Source organism: Homarus americanus, unplaced genomic scaffold (genome assembly GCF_018991925.1).
Source record: "Homarus americanus isolate GMGI-L3 unplaced genomic scaffold, GMGI_Hamer_2.0 scaffold41027, whole genome shotgun sequence".
In the NCBI taxonomy this organism is placed as follows: Eukaryota; Metazoa; Arthropoda; class Malacostraca; order Decapoda; family Nephropidae; genus Homarus; species Homarus americanus.
In genome coordinates this window covers 5,848,606-5,866,024 of record NW_024745073.1, presented here as the reverse complement: position 1 = coordinate 5,866,024, position 17,419 = coordinate 5,848,606, and the positions used below count along the sequence as shown (strand labels likewise).

Below are 17,419 nucleotides of genomic sequence, written 5' to 3'. Positions count from 1 at the left end.
ACTGCAGGTGTAAACTCATTTGGTAGAAGAGAACACGAAGGTGAGTGGTAACGCGAGGAACCGCTAGGAGGTGCCATGCATGACACCAAGCACACGACAGCCGCCGCCACCCACCACTGGCGGGAGACAGTGAGATGTAAGCCTGGGTTCACCTGACTTCGATATCCAGGCTTCCTTTACCTCCTCACTGTGACCACTGGCGCCTGCATGATCAAGGGATAATAAAAGAAAATGTTCATATTCTGTTGATCACCTTTATTAGTCCACAAAATATATTTCTTTTATTTGTGTGTCATAAGCTGACAAGTTTGGGGCGCTGATGTTAACCAGTTCACGCCCTACACTTGTCACCACGTTACCAACAAATACCCGGGGATTAGTCAAGGTCTTCAAAAGTGAATATGAAAATCGTGTTCAAGTATTCTCTGATCACCCAGGCTCTAGTGATCACAGTACGGAGGCAGGAGGTACTGTAAACCAGCACACAGGTGAGAGAGGCGTCCAACATGAAGGGCAGGGGAGGAAGCCGCCCGCTACACTAGAGACAGAGGAGGTGGCTGCCGCTAGGGGGCAGCCGTGACCCCAGGCAGTGAGACCGGGAGGCGGCGCCGGAAAGACAAGATACGCAACACAAAGAACTGCCGACAGACGGAGACCCAACGGTGTGGAAAAATTAACGAGAAAGATAGAGAGTGTGTGTGTGTGTGTGTGTGTGTGTGTGTGTGTGTGTTAGACAGGCCAAGAACAAGACACAAGAAGCCGGAAAGGACGCAAGAAGCCAGGAACAAGACACAAGAAGCCGGAAAGGACGCAAGAAGCCAGGAACAAGACACAAGAAGCCGGAAAGGACGCAAGAAGCCAGGAACAAGACACAAGAAGCCGGAAAGGACGTGAGAAGCAAGAATAATAATATACATGAGGCAAGACAAGTATAGGAGTCGAAAGCAGCAACCAGGACGAAGCAGCCAGGACGCAACACCAGGTCCAGCCAACCGTGTAAGGGAGGCGAGGACTCCAGACAAAGGTGATGACGACGATGAACCCGTCACTCACTCAACCATCACCTCCACACCATAATCAACGAGTGACAAAAAAAAAATTATAATATTGAAGCCAAGTGAAAGTTTCCAACGTCCGGGGAAGAGAGAGAGAGAGAGAGAGAGAGAGAGAGAGAGAGAGATTATAGAATGACAATACAATGTAAAAAAAAAAAAAGAACAAAAACGTAAACAATTGAGACACTATTCTTACATTATAATACAAAAAATATATATATTTAATCTAAAAAGAAAAAAAAAGTATGAATTTGCAAAAAAAAAGTTTGAATTAGCGAGAAAAAGTTTGCATTCATAAAAAAGGTCAAATGATATTGATAAGAAAAAAATATACGCCCCCCCCCACCAAAAAAAAAAATTAAAAATAAATAAAAATATCACTAGTTGAAAGCTTGAGAATTTTGACAACTTTGCCACAGATTCAACGAAGATAAATCCCGGTCTGGTTTATTGTGCCGGCTCGCTGTAGTGTTGAAGTCATCTCTTTTGGCATCAATTTAAGCAAGAACATAATATTAATACATATAAATTTACATAAACTATCCGTGTTCAACAAGTCTCTGTTTAGGTTCACATTTACACAGGGAAGTCACCAAGAGGAAGGTCGAGTGAGAGAGGTGGGCGTGGTTTAGGGAGGTGGGCGTGGTTTAGGGAGGTGGGCGTGGTTTAGGGAGGTGGGCGTGGTTTAGGGAGGTGGGCGTGGTTTAGGGAGGTGGGCGTAGTTTAGGGAGGTGGGCGGTTTAGGGAGAGGGGGGATAGCGGGTGATGGAGGTGTGGGGTGAGAGAGAGAGAGAGAGAGAGAGAGGCGGGGATAAGAAAGTTGTGTACCGTATATGAAGGTGGATGTGGGAGGCTCAGTGTGGGTGAATAAGAGCGAGGGCGGAAGGGGATGTAGGAAGTAGGGTAAGTGTGTGTGTGTGAGGAGGAGGGTAGGTAAGGGAGAGGGAGATAGGTGAAGAATGAAGGAGGGGAGGCTGGGGAGGAAGGAGGGAGGGAGGCTGGGGAGGATGGAGGGAGGGAGGGAGGAGGGAGGGAGGAGGTTGGGGAGGGAGGGAGGCTGGGGATGGAGGTGAGGGAGTGGGAGGTTGGGGGAGGAGGGAGGGAGGCTAGAGGAGGGAGGGAAAAGTGGGGAGGGAGGAGGAGGAGGGAGGTTGGAGGGATGTGGGCTAGCGTGTTAAAGAAGTGTTTACAATGAGAGCATTAAGACATTGCGGTGCTCCCACCTCTCTCTTCTACGCCCACACTCCATGAGGGGGGGGGGGAGGGAGGGGATGGACACGGGGTGACATGGGGAGGAGGGGAGGATATGGTGACATGGCACACCATCCACACAGACACAGGATGACACAGCGACTGGGGCACACATTACCACTGAATTTCCAGCAGACAGGCGGTCGAGCTGGGCGGGCGGACGGGCGGTTCATACCGGAAGGAGTTGGTGGTAGTATATGTGTTGGCAGAGGGAAGCCAGGACTACCGGGAAGTGAGGCAGGTATTAGGGGAAGAGCCCAAGGGAGGGGTGAGAGGGAGGGAGGGGGGGGGGAGGGGCGCTGTTATACTGTACTCACGACACAGCTGATTCAAACCCCGCCAAGACACGTCGTCCTCCGGGTTAGATCCTCAAAGGTGTGTACCGCTTCGTGCCCCCCCCCACCCCCCCCACCCCCAGTAAAGAAACGACTCTTAACTGGGCTTAACTTTACCTACGACACGAGATGATCAGGTCACCAAAGTGTTCGTGTGCTAATAAATAGTTCTTCTACCCTTTACCTATACTGATGTGAAAACTCTCTATCTATCTGGTTATATTATGAAGCCACACGAACACACAAAAAAAAATACCGAGATTTTACAAAACGACAAGGTAACTGGGTACATCCTCTCAACCCAAGTTACGTAAAAAATAAAAAAAAAATAAAAAAAAATCGTAAAATCCAAATGGGTTAGACTCCCTGTTATATGGCCTACAGTAAACCTCTCGGCCGCTGGTTCACCGCTGCGCCTCGCATTATTTACATGATCCACCACAACAACTTTACCTGGTGGGATTTATGGCCGTGTTCTACCCCCGGGGATGTGTTGTGACGTCATGGTAGTCGACCCTCTCGTAAACCAAGAGCCATGGACCCCCCCCCCCCTGATGTCCGAGATGTAGTACTGACTTCAATTTGGTTTATTTAAATATTTTCCTACTCTCTTGCCTTTTCTTCTTAATCCCCTGAGTATGATGATTTTAACCCCTTGAGTATGGTGATTTAAACCTCTTGAGTATGATGATTTAACCTCTGAGTATGATGATTTAATCCCTTTGAGCATGATGATTTAACCCCTAAGTATGATGATTTTACCCCTTGAGTGTGATGATTTAAACCACTTAAATAAGATGATTTTAACCCCTTGAGTATGATGACTTAACCCCTTGACTATGATGACTTAAACGATTGACTTCGGTGACTTAACCCCTTAAGTATAATGACTTAAGATCCTGAATATGTCATCATACTCCAAGGGTCAATAACTGATAAGACTTAGTACATTAACCCCCACATAAAAGGTTAAGGCACCACCTCTCTTATTGCCGAGTTGTGACCAGGTTAAGTATATTTAGATTCGTGTCTAGGTTAAGTTAGGTTAAGTTGTTAGGTTAGGTAAAATTGTTAGGTTAGGCGAAGCCGCTGTTAGTTTGGGTTAGGTTAGGTTAAGTTGTCAGTTTGGGTTAGGTTAGGTTAAGTTGTTAGTTTGGGTTAGGTTAGGTTAAGTTGTCAGTTTGGGTTAGGTTGGTTGTTGTCAGTTTGGGTGTTGTTGTTGTCAGTTTGGGTTAGGTTAGGTTAAGTTGTTAGTTTGGGTTAGGTTAGGTTAAGTTGTCAGTTTGGGTTAGGTTAGGTTAAGTATCTGTATATTCGTATCTTGGTTAAGACAACACGTTTTAAGATAATCACATAATTGCTCTAGTTTATACATAAATTTCTACTCTACAGGCAGTTATAAACAAACTTTCTAATAACTAAATCTTCGCGTTTTGTGAATTTAGACGTAGCAAAGTTCACTACGTCTCAATTTTCACACTCGACAACACATTTTAAAATTTAAGACTTTTAATTTTGGTATAATTTTTTTTAATATTGTAGCAGGCATCGGCTAGTTTATTGAGCACCCGCTAAATGTATCATAGTACCAAAATTAACAAGGATATATATCAACCTCCAATGTTAATGTACGAGTTGCTAAAGAAACCATGCAGCTCACAGGAGGCAGCAACACACACACTCACTCATGCAAGCACCAGCAGGAAGCAGCAACACACTCACTCATGCAAGCACCAGCAGGAAGAATTTCAGGTTATGTCTGGTGGTAAACACAGGCAGGGCGGGTGAGCGAGCTGTGTCGTGCAATATTCATGAACTTGGGGGGGGGAGAGGGAGGGGGGTGAGGGAAGGAGAGAGGGGGGGAGGAGGGAGATGGGGAGAGAGGGGAGGGGGAGAGGGGGGAGAGAGGAGAGGGAGGACCCTGGTGGTGAGTGTGGCGACCCACTGTTTGGTCAAACACACTATCTCACACCTCCATCACCTCACACACCGACCCTACATCTAGCATGCAGGGAGAAACACTACTAACACCACACACCGATACAACCACACACACACACCACATCATCACACACCACCACTACACACCTGATACAACAAAACTACACACATCTCATCACCATCACCACCACCACCACCACACACCGATGATACAACAACCACACACATCACCATCACCACCACCACCACCACACACATACCACCACCACCACACACTGATACAACAACCACACACACATCACCATCACCACCACCACCACACACATATCACTACCACCACAACACACACACATCACCACTACCACCACACACACATCACCACTACCACCACCCACACACACGCACACATAACCACCACCACCACGCACGCACGCACATCACCACCACACGCGCGCACACACACAAACACCATCACAATCACACACACCACTGTCAAACTTACATTGAGGGAGGGATGTGTGTGTATGTGTGTGTGTGTGTGTGTGTGTGTGTGTGTGTATGTGTGCGTGTGTGTGTATATGTATGTATGTATGTATGTGTGTGTGTGTGTGTGTGTGTGTGTGTGTGTGTCGTATCAACTTTCAAGACAAAATAAGGCAGCATGGCCGACTTCATTTTCACCAATTATCCTCCTAACCCAGCAGTAACCAAGCCTTACCCCGTAAAATGGATATGATTGTCCTTAAAGACGTGTCTATTCTAATTCATTAACATCATTAACATATCACAGCGAATTATCTATCAATTTCCTCATTATTAAAAAAAAAAATCGGAGTCAACAGCAGATTTAGAAAGTTGATCGAGAAAGCGTTAAATTTAACCTCCTCTCTGACTGACTTATCCACACACAAATACAAATCTCTATAAGGAATGATGGAAAAGGGAAAGTAGTTTATATATTCAAACACTAGATTAGAGTGCTGGGGGGGGGGGGATGATGGTGGTGATGGTGGTAGTAGAAGAGCTGAGGAAGGATAAGCTGCATCACCCTGTTTGACAATGTGAAATTTGGCCACATGGTTAATAATTCTTCTTCTTCTTCGGTGGTTCACTTAAAGAGGCAGTACACCCTAGCCAGATGTACAGATGTGACGGATTTAATGCTTAATTTTGGGGGAAAGATAGAGGCAATAATTGTAAAAACATACAATAATAATAAAAATAATAATAATAATAAACACGACAATAGCCCCACACACAGGCACACATCAATCAACAGCGTTAGGGTCTGATGCTCAATTTCACATCAAAAGACATTCTCCGTGACGTAGCTGCAGTTAATGACGCACACGATGATAAAAGAAGTGGTGATGGCACTATCGCCTCGCTTGGTAAATTGTCTCCCAGCAAAAACACATTAGAGATATGTTTTATGTACAATTTGCATTATGTTCGCGAGTCAAGGGAAGTATATTTAACGTGTGTGTGTGTGTGTGTGTGCGTGTGTGTGTGTGTGTGTGTGTGTGCGTGCGTGTGCGTGCGTGTGTGTGTGTGTGGGTATTGCGGGGGGGGGTGGGTGGCATTTTGTAGTAATAATGATTTACTAATGTGATATAGCTAAGTGTTATGTAGAACTATGATTTTAATTTAAATAGAAAATAATTAAGAGGTATTTTATAGTAATATATTAAAATGAAATATTGTATTGTGTAGTATTTGTAGGATTGTGTTATGGTTTTAAAGGTATAAACAGTAAAGGTTATTTCCTATTCATATAAATTTACTTAAAACCGAATGAAAACACGTAGTAATCTTTTTCACTTTTATATTTTCTTACATTTACGAAGAGTGAAGAGTTGCACTGTCCTCCCAGGTGTTAGCTTGAGTGACTTAATACTGCAGCCAGTCTCCGCATATTGATCCAGTATCGACCACCGGACAAACACACCCACCGCCTTGAAAGTAATGTTTACAGTGCCTACAAGTGACAGACGAGTAGTGAGTGAACTTCTCCTTCTCTTGTATAATGAATCGGGGGAACACAAAAACACACTCTGGGCAGGGAGACTGTTTAAAACTTGTAGGTATACTTTATTTCATCTTCACTCCTCCGCTCTCCTCTCCCTCCCATGAATTAAGAGACTCAGGCATATCTCAATCTCCTTCTGGTTGTAGTTTAAACCCGTCCTAACTTACGAAGACAACAAAAAACATCATTCGAATCTTAAAAAACAAAAAAAAAATCCGGATTTTAGTCTTTGCGGTGCCAGAACGAACTATTGTCAACAAAGGCTACCTGAACACTATACAACGATAAACCTGGCGAATCTTACAATTATATACGGTATATCTAGTCTTATTCACTATAATATAATGAACTCCTCCTGTATACCAAAAGCATATATATAATACTACGTTAGTGAAGGAACGGTCGGTCACTAGGGAAGGGATGCTCACCTGACAATGGACTGATACATCACGAGGCTCTGACAGAACAATCGGACGGACTGAAGGCGATGCGGTAATGGGAACAAGAGAAGTAGCAGGAGCATGAACAGCATAAAAAGTAGCGGGAGGTGGAGCAGCATGAAAAGTAGCTACCAGGAGAGTGGCAGTATGAAAAGTAGCTAAACTAGACAGTGTGTGTGTGTGTGTGTGTGTGTGTGTTACATGAAAAGCACAACCAGGAGGAGTGTATAACATGAAAAGTAACAGGAAGTTGTACAGAAAAGTGCCAGACAGTGAGGAACATAACAAGGGCAGCAGCATGAGGGAAGTGAGAACAAAGTAGTATGAGGGAAGGGGAGAAACACAGCAGTATGAGGGAAGTGACAGAACAGTAGTATGAGAGGGAAGTGACAGAACAGCAGCATGAGGGAAGTGAGAACAGCAGGCATGAGGGAAGGACAGAACAGGCAGTATGAGGAAGCAGAGAACAGCAGAAGGAGGGAAGTGACAGGAACAGCAGTATGAGGGAAGTGAGAACAGCAGTATGAGGGAAGTGACAGAACAGCAGTATGAGGGAAGTGACAGAACAGCAGTATGAGGGAAGTGACAGAACAGCAGTATGAGGGAAGTGACAGAACAGCAGTATGAGGGAAGTGACAGAACAGCAGTGTAAGGAACATGAGACGTAGCAGCAGAGGTGAGAAAAAGCAGGGATAAGTGCAAGAGCAGGAGGGCCTAAAGCAGATGACGGCCTTCAATGTAATTCTGGGAACCTGCTGGAGGTGTGGCAGGCGGAGGGTGTGCTGGCTTTTCCTTCAGCGCTCTGGACTACACGTTGCAAATCTCATCAGCTGTCAATGTAAACCCTTTAAAATAAATTGTAAAAAAAAGGTAAAATATTTAAGGTGACTAATATAATCCATTTTGAATATCTTAAGAGAATACCGTATACTATAGATGATAAGTATCCGTTCCTGTTCCATTTTTCGTTAATGACAAACAGATGATGAAAACACTACTACAAACAATCAAATAAATTAATTCCACGTCTCTAATAATGCATTATTGCCCAGGAGCAACATGAACCTTAAGAGAGAGAGAGAGAGCCTTGTGTGTGTGGTAGTGTACAGCTGCACATCTACAATAACACTGTCAGCCCACCCCACTGTCTTGCGATTTTACACTGGCCATCCCTCCATCCCTCCCGATCGAGTATCAGGCGCGCCAGAATCAGCTCCATTACTATGTCGTTTGGGAGGGAAAAAATCGCCCCCAGGCCTGCAGGACCTGTTGGCCGGGAAGCGAAGCAACCAAGGCAGAGCAAAGCATGGGGTGGCAACTACATTTTCAAACACCAAATATGTACAAGAGTGTGAGAGCGGGAGAGAGAGATGAAAAAAGGTTTGGTTGAGGTAAGAGTCTTAAGTCAAGAGAGGCTCTGGTAAGGTAGGTTATATTTTGTACATTAATAATTTCATCCCCAAAGAAATTAACAGAAAATGATAATTAAAAGCTTACGCGGATAACCAGTCTTTAGTATCGAGAGACAGCGAGACCAGGCGCCATGTACTGTGGTTCAACAGCTTGTGAGGGAGAAGCACTGGACCAGCAACACACACTACCTGTCTCGGGTAATTTAAAACACCAAGAGTAGTTATGAGGTGCCCACCACGCGTTGTACAGCCCGTCACCACTACCTCTGGCTTTAGCCGTCTCAAGGTTTTTTTCACGATAAATAAAAAAATTCAGTTGGATAAGAACTAAAATTAAGTATATTTACCTTGACTGGTTTATTTTCGACCGCAGACGTGACGCACAAAAACTATTTACTGTTATTTGTGACTTTCTTAACTTGGTTTGCTGCAAGATATACGGCATCCAAAGCCACATGACGACATACTGAAGATTAAAAGCTAACAGGACAGAAGTCAACATTATTGTGTGTGCACGACGCGACGTGTTTATGATATAGGCTGGGATAGCAGTACAGTGCTTGTCACATAAGGTTGGGTTAAAGTCACCACACTGTCACCTTCACTGGAATTCTGCCATCTAGCTTTAGGAATACAATGACAAATAATTCCTGTATCGGCTTTTTAAAGCTTCTAAGAATAGCTACAAAATAGGTACATAACGACGCCTAGCTAAAATTGGCAGAGAAACAGTCAACACCCATCCACAAGTAGAAAGTTTTGAACATCAGTGTGTGTGGCGCCAAGTGCTGGCACCAGCACCAGTTCCTTGACTATTATGCAGAAAGTTTAGCCAAGGCGACGAACACTGACGTTAAGAGTTCACCGCCCGCCTGACTACAGTGTACACAACTCACCACCATCTCCTGGTGTACTTGCTGATTGTATTTCCACTCCTGCGAGGAAACAAACCCCAATAATCCCTCAGTTGGCCGTCTACGTCTTCTTTTACTCTCCAGATAAATTGTATTATTCAGCGTAAAAAATGCATCACGTGTTTTATTGAACAAGAAAACAAGTATTTCTCGTTGTTGTTGACGATACATTCTGAATTAACACTTCTGACTGACAATCTTCACGCACCACTAACAAATTACTTGAACATCCGGCCACAGGCTATACCAGTGAAACACAACAGGTACAGATACCATCAGTCTATTGCTAACTGTTACACCACACTGAACAGCACCATTACCGAATTAAACAACTGAGTAACATTTTTTTTTTCAATATCTCTCACGCTGTTTATCATGACTACGGAAAATATCTTTTAGTCAGTTAAATCATCCACTAATGTAAATACTCTTCAATTAAAAACCTGATCATCTCTCAAACACCCGTCTCAATCACACGAGACTGGTGACGCCACTATGTATAATCCCTCAACAAACTGATAAATTAAGCACGTACAATGTTCAGATGTACCGTGATTCACCACACCAGGGATTAATCTATGAATACCTGAAGAATCTCCACCCCAGCTTATATCACCTTAAGATTTAACCACCCTAACGCTATTTGAGGGAGGAGGTTAGGTTAGGTGAGGTGAGCGTTAGGATGGTTTGGTTGGGTTTAATTAGGTTAGCATTAGAGTGGTTAATCTTTAAATGCTAATATAAGTAGGGGTAGAGTCTTCAAGTTCATTAATTTATGGTGAAACAGCCTAAGATATAATATTAAAGTCATCTTACCGTGATAAAAAGCTAATTAATTTATTTGATGAAGGATCAACATGACAGAAAGCAGATCTAGTCGAGAGAGAGAGAGAGAGAGAGAGAGAGAGAGAGAGTATGAGTGTGTGTGTGTATGTGTGTGTGTGTGTGTGTGTGTGTGTGTGTGTGTGTGTGTGTGAGTGAGTGAGTGGTGGTGGTGGTGGTGGTGGTGGTGGTGTGTGTGTGTGTGTGTGTGTGTGTGAGTGGTGGTGGTGAGTGGTGGTGTGTGGTGTGTGTGTGTGTGGGGTGGTGAGTGGTGGTGGTGGTGGTGAGTGGTGGTGGTGTGGTGTGTGTGTGTGTGTGTGTGTGGTGGGTGTGGTGTGGTGTGTGTGTGTGTGTGTGTGTATGAGTGTGTGTGTGTATGTGTGTGTGTGTGTGTGTGTGTGTCAGAATAAAATATCGATAAACCTCAATACCAGAAATCTCAGCACGTCTAACCACAAGATAAACAACTCCAAAAGGACACCACCAGAGGAGGAGTCAGCAGAGGATCGAGGAGCACATCATCATCCCCCAGACGCTGTACAACAACCACAACCTAAACTATATCTCCATGATCTCTGTCCCTTGATACCAGCGGCAGTGGTGTGGGCGGCGTCGCTGTGTCATGGCCTGGGCTGTGGTTCGACACCGTGAGCTTCTTAAGAATGAGGAGCCTAGCCCCCGCCTCGCCTCGAACCAAACGCTGCACTTACTTTGGCTTGCAGTCTCCCTCCTCCTTCTCCTCCTCCTCCTCCACCTCCTTCCTTAATTTGGCAACTCTGGTTAAAAAAAAACAATAAATAAAACAAACCCAAAGAGCTAATACTTGACAAAGGTATCATGAAACCTTTGATCGTTCTATAAACATAAATAAATAAAAATTAATGACCCGTGAAAAAATAAATACGTCAAAATCACCCACCAAGAGACAATAAAAAAAAAAACCCAACCCAACCCGAGTGTTGTCAGAAGATAAGTCTGTTTACAGTGACGACAACATTGACAGTGATGACTTATGATGGTGGTCGGGATAAAGCCTTCTCCATTTCATATACAAACTAGTTAAAAATTAGTCTCAAATCTCTTCATGGTAACCTTATACGCGAAGCCTTTACTGCCCACACTCCAATGAAAATCTTGCAAAAACAGCTACAGCTAATAACATTGAGCTTAATTGCACTGAAAGCTCTGACCTAAATCTTGCCAAGAGTGACACTAAGGCTATCATTTAACACAGGGCTGCTACTGCACGATTGAGTACTGTACTTTCTCCTAAAACACTAACTTGTAGCTTGTATTTTCTCCACGACCGTCAAGGCATAACTTCAATTAGGGATATTCTCAGTGGTCAGGTTCCTCAGAGGTAATATATATACTATACACCACAAAGTCAGTCACAGCTCAGATACAAACGGAACATTATTCAAGTTTCAATCGGATTTACAACTGGAGACGTATTTTTCTTTAAGATGATCATCCGCTGACATTTTTTTTTTAAAGCCGGAAGTGTTCTCCTTACATATCGTTGACTGCCTATGAGGTAATGTTTCTTTTTTTTCTTTTTTTAGGAAGGGAGATTCTGGTGATAATACTCGTACACACATATGAACAGATAGAGGCACGATCGTCGAAGTCTTGGGCGTAGTCAAGTTGACCCAAGTTGGATGACGAGGGAAATGTTCAAACACAATTATTTTGATATTTTAATGTTGATGTATCGAAACTTAGAGCTGTGCATTTTGTTCTTGACTCACTGGGGTAAACTCAAATGAAATTAACCTGTACTAAAACTATTATTATCTTTCAATGGCAACAATTTATTCATGAATGTTAGGTCGTCCAAGAAATAAGGTGATGACGGGTGTGCTCCGCGCCTACACGTCAGACAGAGATTCGTCGAGAAGACTGTGGACGACGGTGCTGCCTGGTGACATGACTCCACTTCCACCTTCAGCAGGATCAATAACACGAGTATCGCGGTATACAACACGCCACCTTTGTTCTTCAACTTGACTGGTGTTGTATACTTGGTCTAGTAATAATACACAGTGTATTAAGTAGTTTTATCAGACAGCCGACAGACTCTTAACAAAATGCTGCAGGTCAGTTTTTTAATGAACGTATAAACACAAAAAACTTGTGTTAGTAAACAAAATGGCATACGGTACTTAAACGAATCTTAGAATATACCCACTCGGTATACTTAAGGAGTCAACGGCAGTGTTTGGGTAAGGTAAACTTTAAAAATCTAGTCTTTAAATCAACAGGAATAACTAAATTATGAGAGACTTTTAAAGTGTACCCAGCAGATAATTATATAACAATACTACAGCTGTTGAAGAGAACAAGCATAACAGAATGACAAAGCAGAGAGTAAGCGCCTCCACATGCATTGGTTTAGCATAACAACCAAGAAAATGGGAGTGTTGCAGCACACCGGCGGCTGAGGGGTGTGGAGGGTGGGTGGAGTGGCCGTGGTAAGGCAACATACCGCCAGCGGACAGGGAGGAGGCGCCAGAGGACACCAACTTAAAATCATGAATGAAGGCAACACGATAGCGTGAATGAACATCATAAGAGCGGTGTGTAGACGACTGCCTGAGGACACACCATGACAGGTGCTCTTCTTAACGGCTGGGTAGCGAATCTTACTTCAGCATCCACACCTGTCTCATTAAACTGAAGAAAAAACACATTCTTCGTGTTTTCATGTTGTTTTTATTCCCTTAGGTTTCCAACATTTCTTTCTACCGTGACAGCGTTACAGTATCTCCAGTAAAGTGAAGAGTTTTAGGGTGTGATATCCGAGGTGGTGGAGCAGAGGCCGCTGGTCTTGGCTGCATCAGGCTCCCCCAACGAGTGTTTGTTGGCCGCAGGTCAACTTAACCACAAATATTTGCCTCATCAGATACACATCGTAACTTGTTATCGGGTTAACGCTTGACAACTGTTTTTGATTCTTACAATTTTATTGCCCACAACACACTTCACCACCAGCGTCGAGTCCTCTACTAGTTTCCCGCGACTCTGTGAAGATGTTAGAAATTACAGACTCTAGGCATTTACCTCTAAACTTTGAATAAAACAGAAACTTAATGCAGCATAGTGTAGTGTAGGGGGGGGGGGGGGTCTCTTGGCTATAGAGACAACCTACAGTGCGTGATGCTGTGAGATAAAGTAGTCCCTGGAGGTGTTGTAATCTGGCGTCCTGGTGAGACTCTAATCAGGGTTATGGGGAAACTCCTCCTCTGGTTGTCTTGTCAGCCTGTCTTACCTGGCACTGGCAACCCATCCTACTAGGAATTCTGACTCGCCAAGTTTTCGCCAACATAGTCCAGGATATGTGGCGCCACGACCGCAGCTTCTGAGACTGGTTATGAGGTTAGGTTTAACTGATGTACAGAGTTGGATACGTTACATTACAATATAAAGCTTCCATAAAGGATAAAATGGGCTCCAACCTAACCCAACCCAAACTAACATAACCCAACCTCGCCAAATCCACCCTTACGTCACCTAACCCAACATTATAGTAATTATAATAATGGTCGCCCCTCGTGTACCGAGGATGGCCGGCCCAAGGGCCACCTAGACGTGAATTTGTTTAAGGTGTAGAAGCTGTCGCCAACACAACAACCACACCCTAAGTTAACGAGCTGCATGACCCAGTGTCAAGGAATAGTCCGAGAAGACCGGACAACTCGGCAACTGCACTGGTTAGCCATTACCCCACAATACGATCCGCAGTCGATTAACATCCAGGTCCCCAATTACTGCTGGGTAGACAGAGGCAAATGGCGTAAAGAAACTTGCCCATAGTTTTACCCTGCCCGGGGATCGAACTCGGGTCTGCTCGCTTGCGAGGCAAGCATGCTGAACATAACACCACAACTAAACGAACCCAACCTCACATAACCCAACCAAGAATAAACCAGCCTAACCTAAGCTATGAGGACTGGGGCACTTTAAGACTTGAGCCCCAATCTTCATGGTATGGTAAGGTATGGTAAGGTATGGTAAGGTATGGTATGGTATGGTATGGTATGGTATGGTATGGTATGGTATGGTATGGTATGGTATGGTATAGTATGGTATGGTATGGTATGGTATAGTATGGTATAGTATGGTATGGTATGGTATGGTAGGGACCGAGATGGCTATACAGGCACAAGTATATGCCAGAAACTAGGTAGGTGTACCGGTGAGACCTGTGTGTGACTAACCATAGCAGATGACAGCAGGAAAAAGGGGGATTGTCATAGCAGACAACAAGGGGAAAGATGCCACAGTAACAAGGAAAGGTGCCATAGTAGAGAAGAGGAAAAGGTGCCATAGTAGACAAGAGTAAAAGGTGCCATAGTAGACAAGAGTAAAAGGTGCCATAGCAGAGAAGAGGAAAAGGTGCCATAGCAGAGAAGAGGAAAAGATGCCATAGTAAACAAAAGGAAAGGGTGTCATAGCAGACAATAGTAAAAAGTGCCTTAGTAGACATGAGTAAAAGGTGCCATAGTAGACATGAGTAAAAGGTGCCATAGTAGACATGAGTAAAAGGTGCCATAGTAGACATGAGTAAAAGGTGCAAGTGTAAAATGTGCCATAGCAGACAACAAGAGAGACGTAGAGTGAGGTGCGATATGATCAAGGTGTATAAATGGAAGTCAGGGCTAAACAAAGGTGATATAACAAAGGTACTCAAACTATCCAACCAGGAACGAACTCGTAACAATGATTTTAAATTAGACAAATTTAGATTAAGGCGCGAGATAGGTAAACATTGGGTAGCTTCAAACATAGGTTGGATGGATATATGAGCAATAGGGGTTAGGTGTAAATGGGACTGCCCAGTATGGGCCAATAGGCCCGCTGAGGTTTCCTCCATTCTTATGTTCTTAAAACAATAATAAAAAGCAGCTGATCATAAATGTTGTTTTAGTATTGTGTGACCTTTGTTAACTGAAACCTTTAACTCTTGACCAGATTCAACAGACGGTAGTGGCTGAAGGAGGTGATAGCGGGTGTAGGGTTGGCGGGCGGTTGACTTACCCAGCCAGCCACTAGCGTTGTCTGATGACCCCGACTGACGCCATACCATCCCTACCCAGCCGTTAATGTTGTCTGATGACCCCGACTGACGCCATACCATCCCTACCCAGCCGTTAATGTTGTCTGATGACCCCGACTGACGCCATACCATCCCTACCCAGCCGCTAATGTTGTCTGATGACCCCGACTGACGCCACACCATCCCCACCGACCCCGGCGACACATCACCACTACATTAGCATGCCACGTATAACCAACATATCCTTCCACTTAAATAAATACACTTCGCGGCAGGTCAGGACTCCTGGGGAAGACGTCTCTTAGAGTTCTATTATCAGTTCCAAGGGCCAGGAGTTGATATTAGGATAGTCCAAGGGTCTGATGGGCTCCATTAGTGAAGGAGTTCCAAGGGTCAGTCAGGGAGGTTTCTGGTATCAGGGAGCTCAAGGGGGGGGGGGTCAGGGTGTTTGTTATGAGGGAGAGGCAGGAGTCAGATTGAGAGGTCAGGTGGGATCCCGTATTTACAGTGTTCCGGAGGTCGACAAACCACACGCGAACTTTTACTCGTATCAGAGGAGTATAACTTAAAGGGAATAGACATGAGCTTTTTACTGACGAAATACTGAATAAAGTGAAGATATAACAGACCTTCAAGGGAGCCGCGCTTATATATATATTAACCTGCAACAACTAAATATTTACTCCTCTCAGAAGATGCTATTTCAAGATACGACTGGCTGCTGCTACTCCCATTACTTTGAATTGGCTTATGAGGCGCCAAGTTGGCATCTGTCTCCATGTGTTCCTGCGAATGAAAACAATCCAACGGTGAATTTTGTCAGATTTTAGCAGGAATGGACGAGAGATTGCTGAGAGGTCCGTTCTTGTTAATATTAGCGAGTTCAATGATGGCTTGTTTTTATTCGCCAGGGAGTATTTTACTTATATATTCTGTTGTAAGTTATGTAGTGTGAACTTTATAAACTGCCGAATGCATGTATTGAGGTCCGGTGGTGAGAGTGGTTACCGTGCTGGCCTACACACTTCCCAGCGGAAGCACCACCACCAGTCAACCCAAGCGGTGAATGGAGCCCTAACTTTAGAACTGGGGAAATGAAAGCGCAGGCCAAAATGCTACCTTGTTTATTAAAGGCTTAGTATTGTGTGTGTTGTATGTACAGGCATCTATTGTTAATTCACGTTAGTTATTACAATTATATGTAGCCATAGTGTCATTCTACCTCAGGTGAACCGGGCAGCTCAAGGAGATAGGTATGAAAGCACCAACACAAGGAGAGAACTGATAGTGTACCAACACAATCACAGCTTCTCTCAAGTGCAGTATTTTAATGTCGAGAATGGTTACTGATAGTCTGATAAGTATCGTCTCTGCTCCACAATAGTAATCCCCGTGCTGGACAACTCGTACCCATCAGAACATGTCAAGTCGTACCCAATTTACAAGACAGTTCGTACCCATATGTATATGTGTGTATATATATATATATCAAGAAAAATCCACCATATGTGGGAAGGAAATGAATTAAAGAAGATCCAAATTAGAATGCTCGTATAAGTTAATGAACTGGATATAGTAAGCAACAACATCCAAGAAGTAAATACGCTGGCAATAACCTTTAAGGAAATAGCAAATTAAACAGGACTTGAGATAAATGTGGATAAGACCAAAACAATGATCATGGAAAGAACCCAAAGGCAAAACCCACACTGTGGAATGAATATGTAAAAAAGTTGAGTCCTTTAAAACAAAATAAACAGGAGTAAATATACTATGTCCGGGTTTTAACAAACTTAAAGAGTGACCGAACCTACAGGACCATGATGAGCTGTTCCCGCGACGTAAAGTAAACAGGAGGATGTGAGCAGGGGTCAGGGCAGCAGCCCAGCACACGCAACACAAGGCTCGAATTAGGATTTTCCCTTAACTGGTTATGTAAAGACACATCTCGCTCACTCACTTACTGAAGGATATAAACATGACAATCAAATTGGAATCTAAAATGCACACTTCCGCCCTCTCGTCCTCAAGGAGTAAAAACTTTTTTTTTCTACTCATGTTTACATTTTGATTTTCATAATTATAACATGTGATATCAAAGCTTCAAAACCGTAATAATTGAAGGTTAATATTACATTTTTATAAGAATAACATCCCAGTA

The 17,419-nt window shown here is 43.8% G+C and overlaps 1 protein-coding gene across 1 annotated transcript in view; it reads right to left on the bottom strand.

Annotated features, from left to right (window-relative positions):
- The window catches only part of LOC121878331, a 55,825-nt gene that overhangs the window by 37,493 nt on the left and 913 nt on the right, over positions 1-17,419 (bottom strand). The window lies entirely within an intron of this gene.